The sequence below is a fragment of the Elgaria multicarinata genome, chromosome 10 (assembly GCF_023053635.1).
Source record: "Elgaria multicarinata webbii isolate HBS135686 ecotype San Diego chromosome 10, rElgMul1.1.pri, whole genome shotgun sequence".
NCBI lineage: Eukaryota > Metazoa > Chordata > Lepidosauria > Squamata > Anguidae > Elgaria > Elgaria multicarinata.
In genome coordinates, this window is record NC_086180.1 from 496,729 (window position 1) to 514,995 (window position 18,267).

The 18,267-nt window shown below is 53.2% G+C and overlaps 1 protein-coding gene across 3 annotated transcripts in view; it reads left to right on the forward strand.

Annotated features, from left to right (window-relative positions):
• The window catches only part of LOXL3 (lysyl oxidase like 3), a 281,633-nt gene that overhangs the window by 245,539 nt on the left and 17,827 nt on the right, over positions 1–18,267 (forward strand). The window lies entirely within an intron of this gene.

Here is an 18,267-nt window from a genome sequence, read left to right on the forward strand (position 1 = left end):
TGGGGCTGCCATGGTGGGGGTGTCGGAATCCCTGTGGGGAGGAAGCCGCGGCCCCCTCCTCTCCATTCCTTTGCAGTGATTTAATGCGCCGCCAGCTCAGGCACGTTCACCGAGCGGCAGTTGCTGTGCCGGCTGGGTAGATTAATCTCAGTCATCCCTCCCCCTCCCGCCCGTTGGGGTGTCAGAATTCCAATGAGGAGTGATGAGCAAATAATGATCCGTACTGCAGGGGCCCCCCTCCTTTCTCCTCTGCCGGAGATAATGGGTGATCATGCAGTCATGAGCCCCTGATAGGGGGCAGGGGCTGGTGTGCCGCCAATTAGGCCCTATTGTGGCCCATGGGGCGGCCATCTGGGCAGCTGTCAGAGCACGAGGACGGGGTTGCTGGGGACGTGCCTGGGGTCTTCTGGATTCCTCCAGGCCTTGTTCCAGGGGAAGGAGGGAGGCTGGCCTGCACAACCAGGCTTGGGGAGCTGGAGCTGTGGCTGGGCCAGGCCGGAGGCGGCCGTGCAGTACACCAGACACCTGCTGAATCATTGGGCCCTCCAGCTCCTGGGTCCCCCTCAGCCCTGGCCTGGCCTTCTGCTGGGCCTGGGTGAAGGCTCCTCATGCATGTCCATGCCAGGAGCAGGGCTGGTTGGCTGCCAGCCCAACAACGATTTAGCTGAGGGTTGGGGGGGGGGTCTTGATGGGGTGCCCCGTGCCTGAAGCCAGCGTCTATGTGTGGCAATGGCCGGCAGACGAGCAGCTTCTTGGTTCAGGACGCCAGGATGGGCGACCGGGAGTGATCTGCCTGTTGCTCTCAGCCTCATGCCCCCCTCCCCAATCCTCAGGGAAGTGGCTCCTTTTTGGTTTCCTTCAGTCCTGTTCCCCCTTTGGGAGGCTCAGAAGGGAGGAGGAGGAGGAAGATTATGGTAGTCTCCTGACAGATGAGGTTGCCTTCCTTCCCCTCCTCCAGTGTTTCCACGATTGCTCTACTTCTTTGCTTTAGATTGCCCCCCCAAAACCTGGTGGCCCCCAGATGTTCTGAACATCAACACCCACCAGCCCCAGCCAGCATGGCCAATGGTCAGGAGCACTGGGAGTTGTAGAACAAAACATCTGATGGGCACCCGGTTGGGGGAAGGCTGCTCTAGATTGCCCAGGTGATCTAAGCCTTCCTTTGTGGGGCTTGTAATGGAGAGCTGCCCATTGTCCCCTCTGCGGCCAAAGCACAACACGGCCCTCCCAGCATGGAGGAGAATGTTGCTCTTGTTTCTGAAGCCTTGGCTCTAAAGTGGGGGTGGGACATATGCCCACCCCCAGCCTTTTATGCTGCCCTCACGGACCTCTCACCTCTGTCATTGAATTTGCCACTGTGGAGGCACGTGGCTCATCTTCTTTGGAAGAGGAATTGCACAACTGAACTCTTCCTGGTAGTGTTTGAGTTTCCTTCCAAACACCATGGGGGGGGGGGGCAATTGTGACCCTCAATCCCCAAAATTTGCTCACCCCCCTCCTCTAAAGCATCTGTGCATAAAACCCCATGAACACTTCATTATACCCATAAAACCTTCCTTGGCAACAGCAATCCAAGGCTAACTGGTGCATGAGGTTCACTACCACCACCACCACCACACACAACGTTTTTTAACACTTGACATCTGTCCTTACTGAATTTCACTCCCATGCTGCCTGCACATCACCGTGTACGTACACAATTCTGAATATTCAGTCTCTACCCCCTGTGGTGCTTGCAGGCCATGCACACTTTGGGTCATGTGCAGACTGCTCCTCCCTACTGGCATCAATTGCAGGGTGCATGAGCTGGCAAACCCTTCAGAGAGCTGCATTCACCCCTTCTTTGATAGCGTAGTAGATGAAATAGAAGGGGGTTGGAGTCGATGGCCTTGTAGGTCCCTTCCAACTCTGCTATTCTATGATTCTATGAAACTGGCACCAGATCGGCCCATTTTAATCAAGCCCCCTCTGAATGTCTGTAGGGGCCCCGTAGGCTCCGCTGGCCCCGTAGCTGCCAGCTGTGGCTCCCCAGGGTTTCGAGCAAGCTGTCTTCCTAACCCCCAGCTGGGGATGTTGCCCAGGGTGGCACCTGGGGCCTCTCCCTGAGAGCGACAGCTCGGACTGTCCTGGGGTTCTGTTCTCACTCAGAGGTGAGGCCCCGACGACGTCTGTGGTGTCACTTGAACAAAATCCGGAGCTGTTCCTAGCCCCCCACCCCACCCCCAGCAGCCACAGCAGGCTTGCTGCATGGGGGCTGGAGATGGGAAGGGGGCTGCCTCTTACCTGCCCCCTCCCCATGCACTGATCCATGGGTCAGCACAATCCTCCATCCACAGGGGAAAGGGGGGGGGGGTTTGTCGTGCTGGTCCTCCAATCTGCCCGGAGGCTGTGGGCCACCTCCTCTCCACACCATCGACTCCCCAGTAGCCTGCCCAGCCACCCGTCCCACTCCACCCCCGCCGCGGCCATGTGCATGCAGCTTCCTCGCCTGCCCTCTGGGCCGGCTCCTAGGGAGCAGGGCCCTGTTTCTCCAGCTGCTTAGCGAATGCCCTTCCAGTCACACCTGCATTTTTCCAGGCCCAGAAGTGAAGCAAACGGGCCTGTAATCCCCCCTTGAAAGCCCAGCGCCCCCCTAAGCTGTTCCTCAGCAGTGGGGCCACACCACGGGCTCTGCCTCCTGCGGCGGGGCGGCCTTCAGCGGGCCCGAGAGACGCTCCGCTCGCCGCCTCCTCTGCGCCTTGGTCTCATCTGCCCGGCTTGCAAAGCGGCTCCCGCTGCTGCTGGTGCTGCTGCTGGTGGTGGTGGTAGCGGTGCTGCTGCTGCTGCTACCTCCCTTCCCCCTGCGCAGCGTCCGTGCAATCGTGGCCCCGCGTCCCCGCGTCTTCCTTCTGCCCAGCGCCAGCGCAGCCGCCTTCGTGTTCCGGCCACGCTGGATTTCCCCACCTGGGTTCGTCCCCGCGCTGAGAGCGCTTCTCGCCCCGGCCTGGAGGCGCCTCCGTTCCCCGCGGAGCAGCCTGGCGCTCTCCTGCCTCGTCGCGGCGGCTCCGTGGGCTGCTCTTCCGCGCGCCGTGCTGCCTGGCCCTCCCGGCGGTCGTCGTTCTCCCGCGGACGCGTCCTCCCAAGGAACTCTGCGCCCCCCGCGTCCCTCGGTGTGGGCGCGTTTCAGCCACCCCACTCCTCCGGCTGCTGCCTGCCTGTCCCTCTCCCTCTCCCTCTCCCTCTCCCTCTCTCTCTGGATCGTCCCCCCTTTGCCTCTTGCCCTGCGCGTGTGGTGCCGCTTCCTCCTCGGCGGCACCCTCGGCTCATGATTTACGGACACCAGCTGGTAGTGAACTATCCTTGTGGCCTGTGCTTAACCCCTGAGCGAGCCCGGCTGCTGCTGACCAGAGAACTCCCCCCCCCATGCAGTTGGAGCCGCGGTGGGGGGATCTAGTTACCCCGGGCAGGCCCTTCCCACCGAGCCCAGCTGTTGGCGATTTCTCACCCGTCCAGCAAGGCTGGCAGCAGCCGGGAGGGAGATGGTCCTGGGGTCACGCTACCCCCCACCCCTGTTTTGAAAACCCAGGCCGTGCTAAGTACGTGGTGAAATGCAGGGCGAGGGGGCAGAGATCAAAACCATCCAGCCAGAGGACTGCGGAACCCTCGACCAGGCTGGCGGGTGGTGCTCAGTTCTTGCCAGGAGGGCTTCCCTCTTCCTCGCAAGCCAGCGGGGTGGGGGGTGAACTACCCCCCCAAGCCCGGAATATTCAGGGACTGCCCGTTGACACATCCTTGGGAGGCTGAGAAGGTGGACGGATGTGACCGGTGGACACATGCTCATTCCAGCCAGGGCCAAGCAGGGGCTTTGGAAAGGAGTGCTGTGGAGCATGGGCAGAGTGCTTCCCTATGTCACTGGTGAAGCACAGCCAGGGATCAAGGGGAAGAACTCCCTGCCATGCGGCCTTCATAGGATTGCTTGGGTGGGTAGCAGTGGGGGGTAGGACCTCCTGTAGACCCTGCCCCTAGAGACTGGGCCCTCCTATCAAGGCGGGCCCCTCATCACACATTTGCCCACCCTAACCCTAGCCTTTGTCGTGGTCCCTTCCCATCCTTCTGTGCAGCCCCGGATCTGTCAATGAACCTGGCAGAGACTACATGAAAGGGGCAGGAAGCCATGGGGCAACGAGGCCTTTGGGGCCCATTCTGGCACATGTGAGGTGAAAATCTTTGGGGATCCCTTCAGGGGGCCCTGAGAGACTGCTTCCTGAGGGGCTCTCCTAACCCTTATTAACCCCCCGCATCTCATTGCCCTTGTTCTGTTGCACTCAGTACATGCTCAGAGTCTCCCTTATCTCTCATATACTCCCTGGCTGAGGGAACTGGGTTCTGGGCTCCCATTCTTCATCCCCTGTGCTTTCTGGAGAGACCAGTCTTGGCTGGGGGCCTTCTCCCACTCCCCTGTTCCCAGGATCATGAATAATGGAGGGGGGTCACGATGGGGACAGCAGCCCTTTGATTCGACCCCCATCCCTGGTCATGCTCTGAGGGCTGCTAATAGCTGGCGGCTCCAAGCTGCAGGCAGGGGTAACCTGAGCCCCCTCCCATCCCCCTCCTCAGCCTGTGACTAACCAGGGGTGGGGGGCGGGGGCGGGGGAGGGGGCGGGCGGTGCTTATGATGTCAAGTTGCTCCACTTCAGCAGTGGGCAAGCTGGACTGGCCAGGAGAAGGAGGAGGCAGCCCTGGGTCTCCTGACACACGCACACACACACACACACACACGGGCAGATAGGTGGGTACGCACGCAGGCTCACACACGTGTACTCTTCACTGTCTTGTGTACACACTTGTGTACATGCCTGCCATCCCTGTGGGGGTAGACATGCATTTTCGCCCAAGAGCACCAGCCTGCTCAGACCATGAGGATCTGGTCAACCTATGGAACTCCCTGCCACAGGATGGGAGGGAGGGAGGACTGTGGCTCAGGAACAGGGCTAGGATATGCCTGTTGGAACATGCCCACTAGGTGATCCCAGCCCCCCACCCCCACCCCCGGTGCTCATTTCCACCCAAAAGGTGTCTCTTGCCTGCAGCAGGTTTGCGGAGGGGGGAGGGGCACCAGTCTGCTACTTCATTGGCTGTAGGACATGGATTCCGGCCTCTGGAAAATGTGCCGAGGCTGAGCCTGGTGTGGACTGGCCTCATCACCCCATGGGATTCGGGGAGGTCTGCATGGCCCTCCATGCAGAAAGGCAGCCCTCCCCAGGAACAGACGGTGGCGTGGGGATCCTCTGTGCTCCCCTAGTGCAGGGTGTGTGTGCTGCAGCTGGAGGGAGGGAGGCCCCTCTGCTGTGGGGCAGCTGTGCCCTTGGCCACCTGAGTTGGGAATGGCACCCTGGCAGCCGCAGTGGCCCATCTCTCATTCCAGATGTGGGGCAACCTGCCCTTGCTTTGGGATGAAGGAAAGTCACTCTGCATGTGGTCTAAGGCCCAGGGTGGCAGGATGGCCCTTCCTAGGTTCTACGGCCAAAAGGAACTTTTTTTGTCCGTGGCACAAATTAAGCCCTGGCCAGCACTGCCCCCCCCATGCGCCCCCACGCCACCTCTGCCTTGTGCTTCTCTCCCATCCACCCCCGCCTTGCCGAGGCAGAGGCTCCAGCCATATGGCTGTCATGGGGGGAATCAGCTGTCAGAGCCAATGGAAGGGACGTTCCCCCATAACGAGCTCACTGGAGACTCAGCTAATGAGAAAAATCCAAAGGCAATTTCGGAACCGTCATTGCCCGATTGGCATTCAACAACTGCACAGCGGCATCCCTGGATCAGCTGCCCCCCAGCTGAGCAACTCTTCAACCTGCTGCGCTACGGAGGGCGGTGGAGAGACACACTGGGCCTGACGTGGTCCTGGACAGGACGTGGCTGGTGGGAGGCCAAGGGGAAGTGGCTCTGGCCTTGAGTGAGGTGTTGGAGAGAGCCGGCCTGTCTGTGACCTCCAAGGGCCGTCATGACGTGCAGCACCTGCACATTCCTTTGCTAGCCAGGCTTGATGCTGCACTTGGAGCCAGGTACCTGTGACCTCAACGGGGCACCTGTTCTTCAGCACCAAGCACTTGCCTTTGGAACACACTGCAGTCTAAGGAAGGTTGCAGCACCTCTGAGCCCATGCAGAAGGCGTCTTCTGTAACATGGAGTAACTCCAGCCAGCCCTGGCTTTAGGGCAGAGGCCAAGCCCAGCTTCTCAGCAGGGTCAGCTGCAGCTACTGTGTCTACGTGCTGCCGGGCCTGTGTTGCGGGCGTGGGAGCTAGGGGCTGGCGTGGGGGCTGGAACAACCCCATCCATGACTCATTCCACTCGTCCGGCAGCAGAGGTTCCCCACTTTCCCAGCCCTCCCTGCCTCCCTCTCAGGGGAACTGGGCACTGTGAGGACGGGAAGAACCAAGTGTTGGGCTTCCTGCCTGCTTCCAGGAGGATGCCGGGGGCGGATGCTGGCACCATCTCCTCAGGCGCCGGGCCCAGTGTTCCTTCCTCCTTGCTGTGGCCTACAAGGGCTGTGGAGGGGCACAAGGAAGGGGGCCAGAGTGAGCCCACTGCTCCAGGGCCTGGGAATTAGGGGGTGCCAGGGAAGGCCTACTTGGGCCTGGGGCTGCAGCAGAGGGCCCTGTGGGGCTGGTGTAGGCACTCCTTCAAGGCGGACCATGCGTCAGGGTGGTGGCCAAAGGGCATGAAGGATGGTCCCGCCTGCCCCCAGGGAAGGCATGGTGCCCTCTCTCCAAAGGCATGCCTTCCAAGATGGGTCTGGTAGACAAAGAGGTCCACTGGCCAAGTGCAGAGCTTCCCTGCCCGCCTCAGTGATCTTGGCCAACTGCCTTTCCTCCAGGCCTGGGGCGACGCACACCTGCCTCCCACTGCCCCAGCTCCAAGGGGAACCACCCTGGTCTCCCCAAGCCCTTCCTCAGTGGTCTCAGCCAGAAAGGGGGGGGAGCTGGAAATGGGCCACGGCCTTGCCCTGGCGTGGCTATAACTTCATGAGCGAGGAGCATCTGGGCAGACTCTTCAGCAGGCCTGGAGGCCCCAGCCAGCCGCTCTCTTTCAGTTAACCACCTCTTGCTGAGCAACCAGAACGAGGTCCTGAGCGGCTCACTTCTCATTCCTCTCATCCTGCCCTGCTTCCTTCCGTGCCCCCCCACACACACCCTAACTCCCTTCCCCTGGACCCCTTGTCTTCCCCCCAGACTGCCTTCCCGAGCTCTTCCACTGCCATCTTTCTGCCTTCTCCTCCCCACGCCTGGCTATGCCAGGTTATCCCCTCCCTCCCCTTCCTCCCTTTGTGACGCATGTTGGGGGGCAGTTCGGGGCAAAGGGACATGCCTGGAAAAAAAGGGCCTTATGACCTTGGCCGCTCTGCCTTTTCCAGTGAACCCCCCTCCCCCATCGCCACTGAGGACTGACTTTGGGAGACTGCCCTGGCTGAGTTTGGCTGCAGGTTCCATGGAGGAGAGAGCGGCATCATGGGCCGTAGCTTCGACATGCCCAGGGCCCCACTGCATGACAAGGTGTTTACGGGCAAGCAGCAACAAGCAGCACAGACCAAGACATGAAGCCCGTGGGCAGGACATCGGACATGCTTCAGCCAGCGTAAGCGCCCACTGCTGGCCAAGCGCTGGCATGCCCAGGGTGCCCACCCACCCAAAGGCAACACACAGTCACCTGTTTGCATTTAACTTTTCTAACCTAGGTCTGTGGTTCAGGTTGGGTGACAATGTAAATCTATAAAACACATCGAATGGTGCAACTGTGGCTACATCCTTAATTCTTCAGCATGGATTTTCACTGCTCTTTAGAAGGCGCAGGCCCCAAGGCCATGGATGCAGGCACCCTTGGCGGCTGATGTGCGGACCTTGAGGTGCTGTCGAGAACATAACGACGTGAGAACAACGGCAGGAGCTCAGACCAAAGACCCAGCCAGTCCAGCACTCTGTCCCCATAGTCACCAACCTGCTGGCCGTTTGGGAATCCACAAGCAGGACATGGGTGCAACAACACCCGCCTGCTGATGTTCCCCAACACCTGGCATATAAAGGCAGGCTGCCTCTGATACTGGAATATGTAGCCATCATGACTAATAGGCACTGATAGCCTTCTCCTCTAATCCCCAATGAATTTGTCCAATCGCCTTTTAAAGCCTTTCAAGGTAGCAGCCATCACTACATCTTGTGGCAAGGGGTTCCACAGTTTAACTCCGTGCTATGTGAAGAAATCCTTCCTTTTACCTGTCCTGAATCTCCCACCTCACCTCCATGGGATGACCCCCATTGAGTTATTATTATTATTATTATTATTATTATTATTATTATTATTATTATTAATTTATTTATTTATATAGCACCATCAAAGTACATGGTGCATCAAGTTCTAGCATTATGAGCATTATTCACCTTTTCCCTAAACAAAATAATTCTAAATGTTTGTGAGCTTCCCTCAAGGGGTGGGGGCTGCTCCAACCTCCCCTTCATCATTTTTGTTGCCCTTTTCTGCACCTTTTCCAGCTCTACAACATCTTTTTGGGATGTGGCAGCCAGAACTGGACACAGCATTCAAGCTATGGTTGTACTCTAGATTTACATAAAGGAATTATGATCTTGCCAGGTTTATTTTCAATTCTTTTCTTAATTATCCCCAGCATGGGATTTGCCTTTTTCACAGAGTTTAAACATTGAGTCAATATTTTCATTGAGCTGCCCCAAGACTCTTTTCCTGATCGGTCTCTACCACCTCAAATGGTGATTTGTTTATTTATTTATTTATTTTTAGTTTGGCCTTAATGTGCAACACTTACACTTGCTCACATTGACCTGTATTTGCCCTTTTAACGCCCGTTTCTCCAGTTCAGAGAATTCCTTTTGGAGCTCTCTTCACAATCCCTTTCAGGTTTAACCAGGCTGAAAAATTCAGTGTCATCCAGAAACGCAGCCTCTTCCCTGCCTACTCCAAACTCCAGGGCATTTCTGAACGCACGAGAAAGTGCAGGTCCCAATACAGTGCCTTGGGGGAGCCCCGGTGTTTACATCCCTCCATCGCGAGAACAGCTCATTTATTCCTGCTCGGTTTTTCCAGCCCTTTAACCAGTTACCTGTCATTAAGCCGAGCTCCTCCTCCTCCTCCTCCTCCTCCTCCTTCTCTCTCTCTCTCTCTCTCTCTCTCTCTCTCTCTCTCTCTCTCTCTCTCTCTCTCTCTCTCTCTCTCTCTCTCATCCCGCGACTGTACGGGGTTGTTCAGGAGTCTCTGGTGAGGGGACTTGGTCAAACGCCTTTTGAAAGTCCAAGTCCACAATCCCTTCTTGTCGTCTCTACAAAGAGAGAGAGAGAGAGAGGCAGGGCGTGCGCCTTTGCAGGAGCCAGGTCCAGTCTTCTTCTGCCAGACTTGTTTTAATCTTTAAGAATGCTGTGGTTTCCTGAATCCTCCCTGGATCCCTTTCGAATGACTGGCGTTACACTGGGTGCTGTCCTGTACTTAGGAACAGGGGGGCTGTTCTTAGAGGGGCATGCCCACACTTTTGTCAGAGGATCAGCCATTTCAGCTGTGAGTTCTTGAAGATGCCATCTGGACTCGGAGATTTGTTTGTTTCCAATTTGCCATTAAGGTCTAGAACTTCATCTCTTGTCGCCACTATTTGCCTCAGTTCCTCTGACTCCTTCCCTGAAAACGTCATTTTCTGCGGTGGAGACAGTACAAAGAATTCCTTGAGCTTCTCTGCAGTGTCCTTAGGTTCTTTTACCGCACCTTATGATCTGACAGCCCAAGGGCCTCCCGAGCTGTTTCCCTGCTTCTGATGTATTATTTGGGTTTATTGATAGTCTTAACGTTTTTAGCCATATTCCCTGCAAAATCACTTGCATCCCTTATTCTAGGCTTGCATGGACGAGTGCGTGCGTGTGCGCCAGAGCGCCCCCCCCCAAACCCTGTAAAAAAAATTGGTGCGGGGGGGCAGGCCGATGACTTTTGTGTGGGGGGGGGGTATTTTCAAGGCTGTAGCCATGGGAGGAGTGCGTAGCTCGGTCGCGAGCGCGTCAAAGGCGCAGCCCCTTTCCGGGAGCCCGAAGGGCAGGGCTGTCCGCGCCCCACCAAAGCCTGTTGAACTCTCGGCTTTGAAACACCCGCTTCCCGCCGCCGTGGCCCAAGAGGCCACGCATCCCCACAGGAGGGGCGCGGGGCGCGTTCGGATTGCCCCACCCCAACGGCAGACAGGCGCGCAGCCCGGCGGCGGGGAGCGGGGCGGCCCTCGGCCCTCCTGCGCGCGTCTGCAGCGGGTGAGCACGGCTCGTGCCGGCAGCGCGGAGGGCGGCAGCGCGCTGCGGCTCCGGCCAGCCAGCCGCTTCCTCCCAGGGGCTGGGCAGGGACGGCGGCTGAAAGCAGACGGCAAGCTCAGCATTTCCCTGGCCAACCTGGCTGGGCCAGAGGAAGAGGAAGTCGCTGGCTCTCCCTGGGGAGGCCCCATCCTGCCTTCAGCTCTATTCTTGGCCCGGCGGGCCTGACTGCATCCTCGCCGGCTCTTCTCCTGCTCGCTGGGTCTTCCAGGGGCTGGCGGAGGCGGGGGCCCGTGGAGACCCAGCAGCTGGGCCGCTCTTGCCTGGAGCCAAGGTGAGGGCGAGGATAAAGACGGAGAAGAGGCGGTAGGAAGGAAGGCGAGCCCGTCTCCAGAGATGGCAGCAGCTGTTCTTACGGGGGAAATCTCTGTATTTCGGTTCATCTGGTGCCAACATTATCCTAATTAAAGGTGGATTCCCGCATTGAGCAGGGGGGTGGACTGGATGGCCTTATAGGCCCCCTACTATTCTATGATCTATTTAGCACCAGCTGAACACCTTTCTTTACTTCCAGGCATTTGACAGCCTACTATGGGACTTTTAATGTCATTTGTTTCATCAGGTCCTGGGATTTCATTGCTAACTGCTTTTTTAGCTGTTTCAAATAGCTTTACATTTTTGTATGTTAGATTTTATATTTTGTTTTCATCACATTGCATTTTTGGAATTTAATTTTTGTGAACTGCCCAGAGAGCTTTGGCTATTGGACAGTATAAAAATTAAATGAATGAAATGAAAAGCCATGTCGTTGAGAGAGCCCATGAACTGAGAAAAGGGATTGGAGGAGGAATGTCTGGATGTGCACAAGCTCTTCAGCCCTACAGGCCACCTCAGAAGGTGCTGAACTGTTTAAGCAGAGGCTGGGCAGCCACCTCTATGGATGCTGTTCTCATGGACTGGGGTTGGGCTAAATGGCCTCTGAGGCCCCTCCCAACTAGTGATTCTACTAGCCCTAGGTCCAGGCTGCCCCTCTCCAACTCTGAGCCAGGTGGCTTGTCATAGAGTGATAGAATCATAGAATAGCAGAGTTGGAAGGGGCCTATAAGGCCATCGAGTCCAACCTCCTGCTCAATGCAGGAATCCACCCTAAAGCATCCCTGACAGATGGTTGTCCAGCTGCCTCTTGAAGGCCTCTAGCGTGGGAGAGCCCACAACCTCCCTAGGTAACTGGTTCCATTGTCGTACTGTCAGTTGTGAGAAGTAATGCTCCAGTTTACTGTCACTTAAATGGACTGATTAAATTGAGCCAAGCCTTTTCATTTCATTTCTTTAAAAAATTTTGTTCCCTTAAAAATCTGGGGGTCCCAACACTGAGTTTGAACTGCTGGTGCCGTCCCCCAATCCTGAGGTGGTGCTGATGGAGAGGGCCTTCCCAGAGCCTTTGGCTGCTCCTTGTGTTCAGGCCCAGCAGTGTGGAGGGGGCTTGAAAATGGGTTTCAAGGCCGGTCATCCCTGCAATCCACCCCTCCCCCTGCACCTCTCATCAAGGCAAAATTACCACCCCCAACACACACACTTTATGTGATGTCCATGTTCACCCCTCCCCTCCCTTCTGTCTCCCCCTGACAGGCAGGAATGCTGTGAATTATGCATGGTGTGAGATGAGCCCCCTGCTGCCTCCTGCCTTTGAAGGCATCACATACAATTAGCTCACAGGCTGGGAAGGAACATTTCAATAACAGGGAAATTGATTTAGGGCGCAACTGAGCGCAAGAGGACTGGGCAGAGGGACTGTGTGTTGCAGAGGAGGAGACCATGTCAGGATCCTGGCTGCTGCTCCCAGGCAGGTTCCCTTCCCCGCCCCCACTGGGTGCTACCTCTTGGATGAGAACTTGGGGGCAGCTCCCCACCCAACCTCGGCCCCATAGAGAAGGACCCATCAGAGCCACCACTACCCACTGGGAGGTGGGGAGACAAAACGTGGCTGTTGCCGAACTACAGGTGTGGGTGCCAAGGAGAGAATTGGGAAGGGCAGCCGACCAGGGCCCACCTAAGGCTTGACCATGCTTATCTAACCCAAGGCCACCCTGTCTGAAAGGTGGCTTTTCCAGGCAAGACCCTTGAGTGTATGGCAGCCAGACTGTCTGGGTGCTCTTGGATGAAACAGAGTGTTTGGCTCTGTTTCAGTCTGGCTTCCAACCTGGCCCTGTGACTGAAACTGCCTGGGGGCAGCCTTGGTGGCCTACAGTGGGAGGCAGGCAGGGGCGAGTGTGAACATCCACCAAGGTATCCTTCTTGGGCACCTTGCCAGGGTGTGCTTCAGGGCGCCATTTTGCTGTGGCTCAGGGCCCTTTCCAGGGGACAGGTCCTGCAGCGGTGCTGGCAGCTGCTTTTCTATCCCACAGCCTGTGGCAAGCGCGGTCCTACATGCTTCTGCCTGGTCCTCAGACAGTGCTTTTTGATCACTACATGAAACTGCTGGGTAAAGACTTGGTCTGGGATGCCATCAATTTGCAGATAAGAGTCAACTCTATCTCTCCTTGCCAGCAACTAATTCTGGGGAGGCAGTGGAAGTTCCTGCACTGATCAGGGGGTTGGACTTGATGGCCTTGTTGGCCCCTTCCAACTCTGCTATTTTATTATTCTATGACTGGTATTTTGAGGCCATTTTGGAGTTGCTGGGGGCAAACAAACTGGAACTTAATCCAGACAAAACAGGATTCCTGTTGGTTGCGGGGGGGGGGGGGTTCCTGATGATCTTGGAGGAAGTGCTCAGCCAGTTTGGGATGGGGTGGCCCTCTCCCAAAGAAAGTAAACAGTTCTCATTTTGGGGCACTCCTGGCACCTCCCTGCTTCTGGGTGCTCAGGTGGTAGGGTTAGCCAAGAGTGACTTCTACCAGTTCGTAAGAGGATAAGAAGAGCCCTGATGCTGGATCACACCAATCCAGCGCTCTGTTCACATAGTGGCCAACCAGCTGTTGACCAGGGACCCACAAGCAGGACATGAGTGCAACAGTGCCCTCCTGCCCATATTCCCCAGCAACTGGCATGCACAGGCTTACTGTCCCCGACCCTGGAGGTAGCACTTAGCCATCAGGACTAGTAGTCATTGATAGCCTTCTCCTCCAGGAATTTATCTAACCCCGCTTTTAAAGGCATCCAAACTGGTGGCCATCACTAGGTATGACAACCATGTCCTTTCCAGAATAAAGCAGAACTGGCAAAAATGCCCAAGAAATAGTGGCAGTTACATTAAAACTTTGTTATGTGAAATATGCACAGTAATCAATCATAATAGCCATAATAAATGATAAATCAGACATCTTAGCATTGCTGCATTAGGGTACAATTAACTAGCACCCTATATTGCCAGGTTGGGGAACCTAAATTGGGTTAGGAGTTGATTACCCCACCCACCCCAGTCCGCTGAGGGCCAGATGATGTCACTGGGTGAGGCCACACCCACTGACATCATCCAGTCCCCAGCTGAAGGGCCAGCTGGAGCTGGGCCAGCCAGGGCATTGGGTGCAGGAGGTGGATTTTCCCCAGCCAGGGACAGCCGCACAAAGCAAAGTTTAGCTGAGGCCCCTGGTGGAGGAGCGCTCTGCCCCCTGCACCTCAGGCCCTGCCCCACTGGGGTGGGTGTGGGGCAGGCAAAGCACTGACTTTGCCTTTCACCCCACCCCCAACTGGAAAAGCGAGCAACTAAGGAAATCCCTGTGGGTATCTCTGATCAGTGATTGGCTGTGGCAGTGGGAATACCTAAGGCTGTGGGGAGGTGGGACTTGATAAGTGGTCATTTACTCACTCCTTTTAACATCTCTTGGCTTGGCTAGAGTCGCCTATGCTCTGGAATTGTTCTGCACAAGGGTTTTATTGTGTGATCGACTCCCCAGATTTTGCTAACAAGGAAAGTCTTGTATTTTTCTCAAGCCTTCTAGAAGCCTTGTGTATTTTCACAATTCTGCTCCACCACAGCTCCACCTAGTGGTTACATAACGGAACATATAGAAAGGCAAAGGAAGAAAACCCAGGATTTAACAGTCTATAAATAAATTTTAACTTGGTGTTTTAAATTTGTAATTTTGCATTGCTGCTGTTTTTATCTGGTTGAGCTTTTATATTGTATTTTATATTATGGTTTTATACTGTTGTTTTATACTTTGAATGGTTTTAATTTTTGTGAACCGCCCAGAGAGCTCCGGCTATTGGCCGGTATAGAAATGTAATTAATTAATAAATAAATAATAAATGTGTAAAGGAGCTGATCTTAATCCCACAAAGAATCTGGAAGCAGGAGCCTCAATAAAGGTGCTGGTTAAAAGCCTCATGTAGAAAAACCCCATGTCACCTCTAGGTTAGATTACTGTATTCTATGCTCTGTGGGGCTGTCCTTGAAGACAGTCTCGAATCTTCATTTTAAGGGAATCATAGAATCATAGAATAGCAGAGTTGGAAGGGGCCTCTAAGGCCATCGAGTCCAACCCCCTGCTCAATGCAGGAATCCACCCTAAAGCATCCCTGACAGATGCTTGTTCAGCTGCCTCTTGAAGGCCTCTAGTGTGGGAGAGCCCACAACCTCCCTAGGTAACTGATTCCATTGTTGTACTTCTCTAACAGTCAGGAAGTTTTTCCTGATGTCCAGCTGGAATCTGGCTTCCTTTAACTTGAGCCTGTTATTCCGTGTCCTGCACTCTGGGAGGATCAAGAAGAGATCCTGGCCCTCCCCTGTGTGACAACCTTTTAAGTATTTGAAGAGTGCTATCATGTCCCCCCTCAATCTTCTCTTCTCCAGGCTAAATATGCCTAGCTCTTTCAGTCTCTCTTCATAGGGCTTTGTTTCCAGACCCCTGATCATCCTGGTTGCCCTCCTCTGAACACGCTCCAGCTTGTCTGTGTCCTTCTTGAATTGTGGAGCCCAGGATTGGATGCAATACTCTAGATGAGGCCTAACCAGGGCCAAATAGAGAGGAACCAGTACCTCATGTGATTTGGAAGCTATACTTCTATTCCTAGAATCATAGAATAGCAGAGTTGGAAGGGGCCTACAAGGCCATCGAGGCCAACCCCCTGCTCAATGCAGGAATCCACCCTTCTACTGATGCAGCCCAAAATAGCATTTGCCTTTCTTGCAGCCATATCTCACTGTTGGCTCATATTCAGCTTGCAACCTACAACAATTCCAAGATCCTTCTCGTTTGTAGTATTGCTGAGCCAAGTACCCCCCATCTTGTAACTGTGCATTTGGTTTCTATTTCCTAAATGTAGAACTTAGCATTTATCCCTATTAAATTTCATCCTGTTGTTTTCAGCCCAGCACTCCAGCCTATCAAGATCACTTTGAAGTTTGTTTCTGTCTTCCAGGGTATTAGCTATCCCACCCAATTTTGTGTCATCTGCAAATTTGATCAGCGTTCCCTGCACCTCCTTGTCCAAATCATTAATACAAATGTTGAAGAGCACTGGGCCTAGGACTGAGCCCTGCGGCACCCCACTCGTTGCCTCTCCTCAGTTTGAGAAGGTTCCATTGATAAGTACTCTTTGAGTCCCATTTTGTAGCCAACTGTGGATCCACCTAATAGTTGTTCTATCTAGCCCACTTTTAGCTAGTTTGTTAATCAGAATGTCATGTGGTACTTTGTCAAAAGCTTTGCTGAAGTCAAGATATATGACGTCCACAGCATTCCCACAGTCCACAAAGGAGGTTACCCAATCAAAAAATGAGATCAAATTAGTCTGACAGGATTTGTTCCTGACAAATCCATGTTGGCTTCTAGTAATCACTGCATTGATTTCAAGGTGTTTACAGATTGACTTCTTTATAATCTGCTCCAGAATTTTCCCAGGGATGGATGTCAGACTGACTGGTCTGTAGTTCCCAGGTTCTTCCTTTTTGCCATTTTTGAAGATAGGAACAATGTTAGCCCTTCTCCAGTCGTCCGGCACCTCATCCGTCTTCCATGATTTTGCAAAGATAATAGAAAAAGGTTCTAAGAGTTCTTCCGCTAGCTCCTTCATTACTCTAGGATGCAGTTCATCGGGCCCTGGAGATTTGAACTCATTCAAGGAAATTAGGTGTTCTTTGAACATTTGTTTATCAATCTCAAACTGCAATCCTGCCCCCTCAACTTCTGCTTCACTTTTTCCGGGGGTGGGGGGTGGTCATAGAGCCGCTTTTGGGAGAAGACTGAGGCAAAGTAGGAATTGAGCACTTCAGCCTTTTCTTTGTCATCTGTTATCAATTTGCCATCCCCATTAAGCAGTTGAACCACCATTTCTTTCCTCTGTCTTTTACTACTCACATATCTGAAGAAAGCCTTTTTATTGCTTTTAGCATCCCTCACTAATCTCAGCTCATTCTCAGCTTTAGCCTTCCTGATGCCATTTCAGCACTTCTGTGCCACCTGTCGTACTCTTCTTTTGTAGCCTGGCCTTCCTTCCACTTCCTATATGTATACTTTTTTGTTTTCAGGTCATCTCTAAGCTTTTTGTGGAGCCACATTGGTTTCCTCTGTTGTCTTCTATCTTTTCTCCTTGTTGGAATTGCTTGTAATTGTGCCTTTAAAATTTCCTTTTTTAAATACTTGCACCCATCCCTCACTTGCCACGGGACCTTACTTATCATAGTTCTGAGTTTATTAAAATCAGCTTTCCTAACATCCAGAGTACGTGTATGGCTACACTCAACTTTTGTCTCCTTCATAATCAAGAATTCAAGTATGATGTGGTCACTTTCCCCCAGAGTTCCCGTAACTGCCACTTTATCCACTAAGTCATCCCTATTGGTCAATAACAAGTCAAGGATTGCCGATCCTCTAGTTCCTTCCACCACTTTCTGTAGGAGAAAGTTATCGCACATACATATCAGGAATTTCTTGGAAGGGCTGCTTTATAAATAAATTTATAAATTTATTTATTATTTATTTATTTATTACATTTTTATACCACCCAATAGCCGAAGCTCTCTGGGCAGTTCACAAAAATTAAAACCATAATAAAACAACCAACATGTTAAAAGCACAATTACAAAATACAGTATAAAAAGCACAACCAGGATAAAACCACGCAGCAAAAGTGATATAAGATTAAAATACAGAGTTAGAACAGTAAAATTTAAATTTAAGTTAAAATTAAGTGTTAAAATACTGAGAGAATAAAAAGGTCTTCAGCTGGTGACGAAAGCAGTACAGTGTAGGTGCCAGGCGGACTTCTCTGGGGAGCTCATTCCACAACCGGGGTGCCACAGCGGAGAAAGCCCTCCTCCTAGTAGCCACCTGCCTCACTTCCTTTGGCAGGGGCTCACGGAGAAGGGCTCCTGTAGATGATCTTAAGGTCCAGGCAGGTACATATGGGAGGAGGCGTTCCTTCAAATACTTTTGGCAATATTTGTCTCCCAACAGATATCAGGGTAATTTATTATTATTATTATTATTAATAATAATATTTATTTATTTATTTATTTATTTATATAGCACCATCAATGTACATGGTGCTGTACAGAGTAAAACAGTAAATAGCAAGACCCTGCCGCATAGGCTTACATTCTAATAAAATCATAATAAAACAATAAGGAGGGGAAGAGAATGCAAACAGGCACAGGGTAGGGTAAACAGGCACTGGGTAGGGTAAAACTAACAGTATAAAGTCAGAACAAAATCAAGTTTTAAAAGCTTTAGGAAAAAGAAAAGTTTTTAGCTGAGCTTTAAAAGCTGTGGTTGAACTTGTAGTTCTCAAATGTTCTGGAAGAGCGTTCCAGGCATAAGGGGCAGCAGAAGAAAATGGACGAAGCCGAGCAAGGGAAGTAGAGACCCTTGGGCAGGCGAGAAACATGGCATCAGAGGAGCGAAGAGCACGAGCAGGGCAATAGTGTGAGATGAGAGAGGAGAGATAGGAAGGAGCTAGACAGTGAAAAGCTTTGTAGGTCAACAGGAGAAGTTTATATTGGATTCTGAAGTGAATTGGAAGCCAATGAAGAGATTTCAGAAG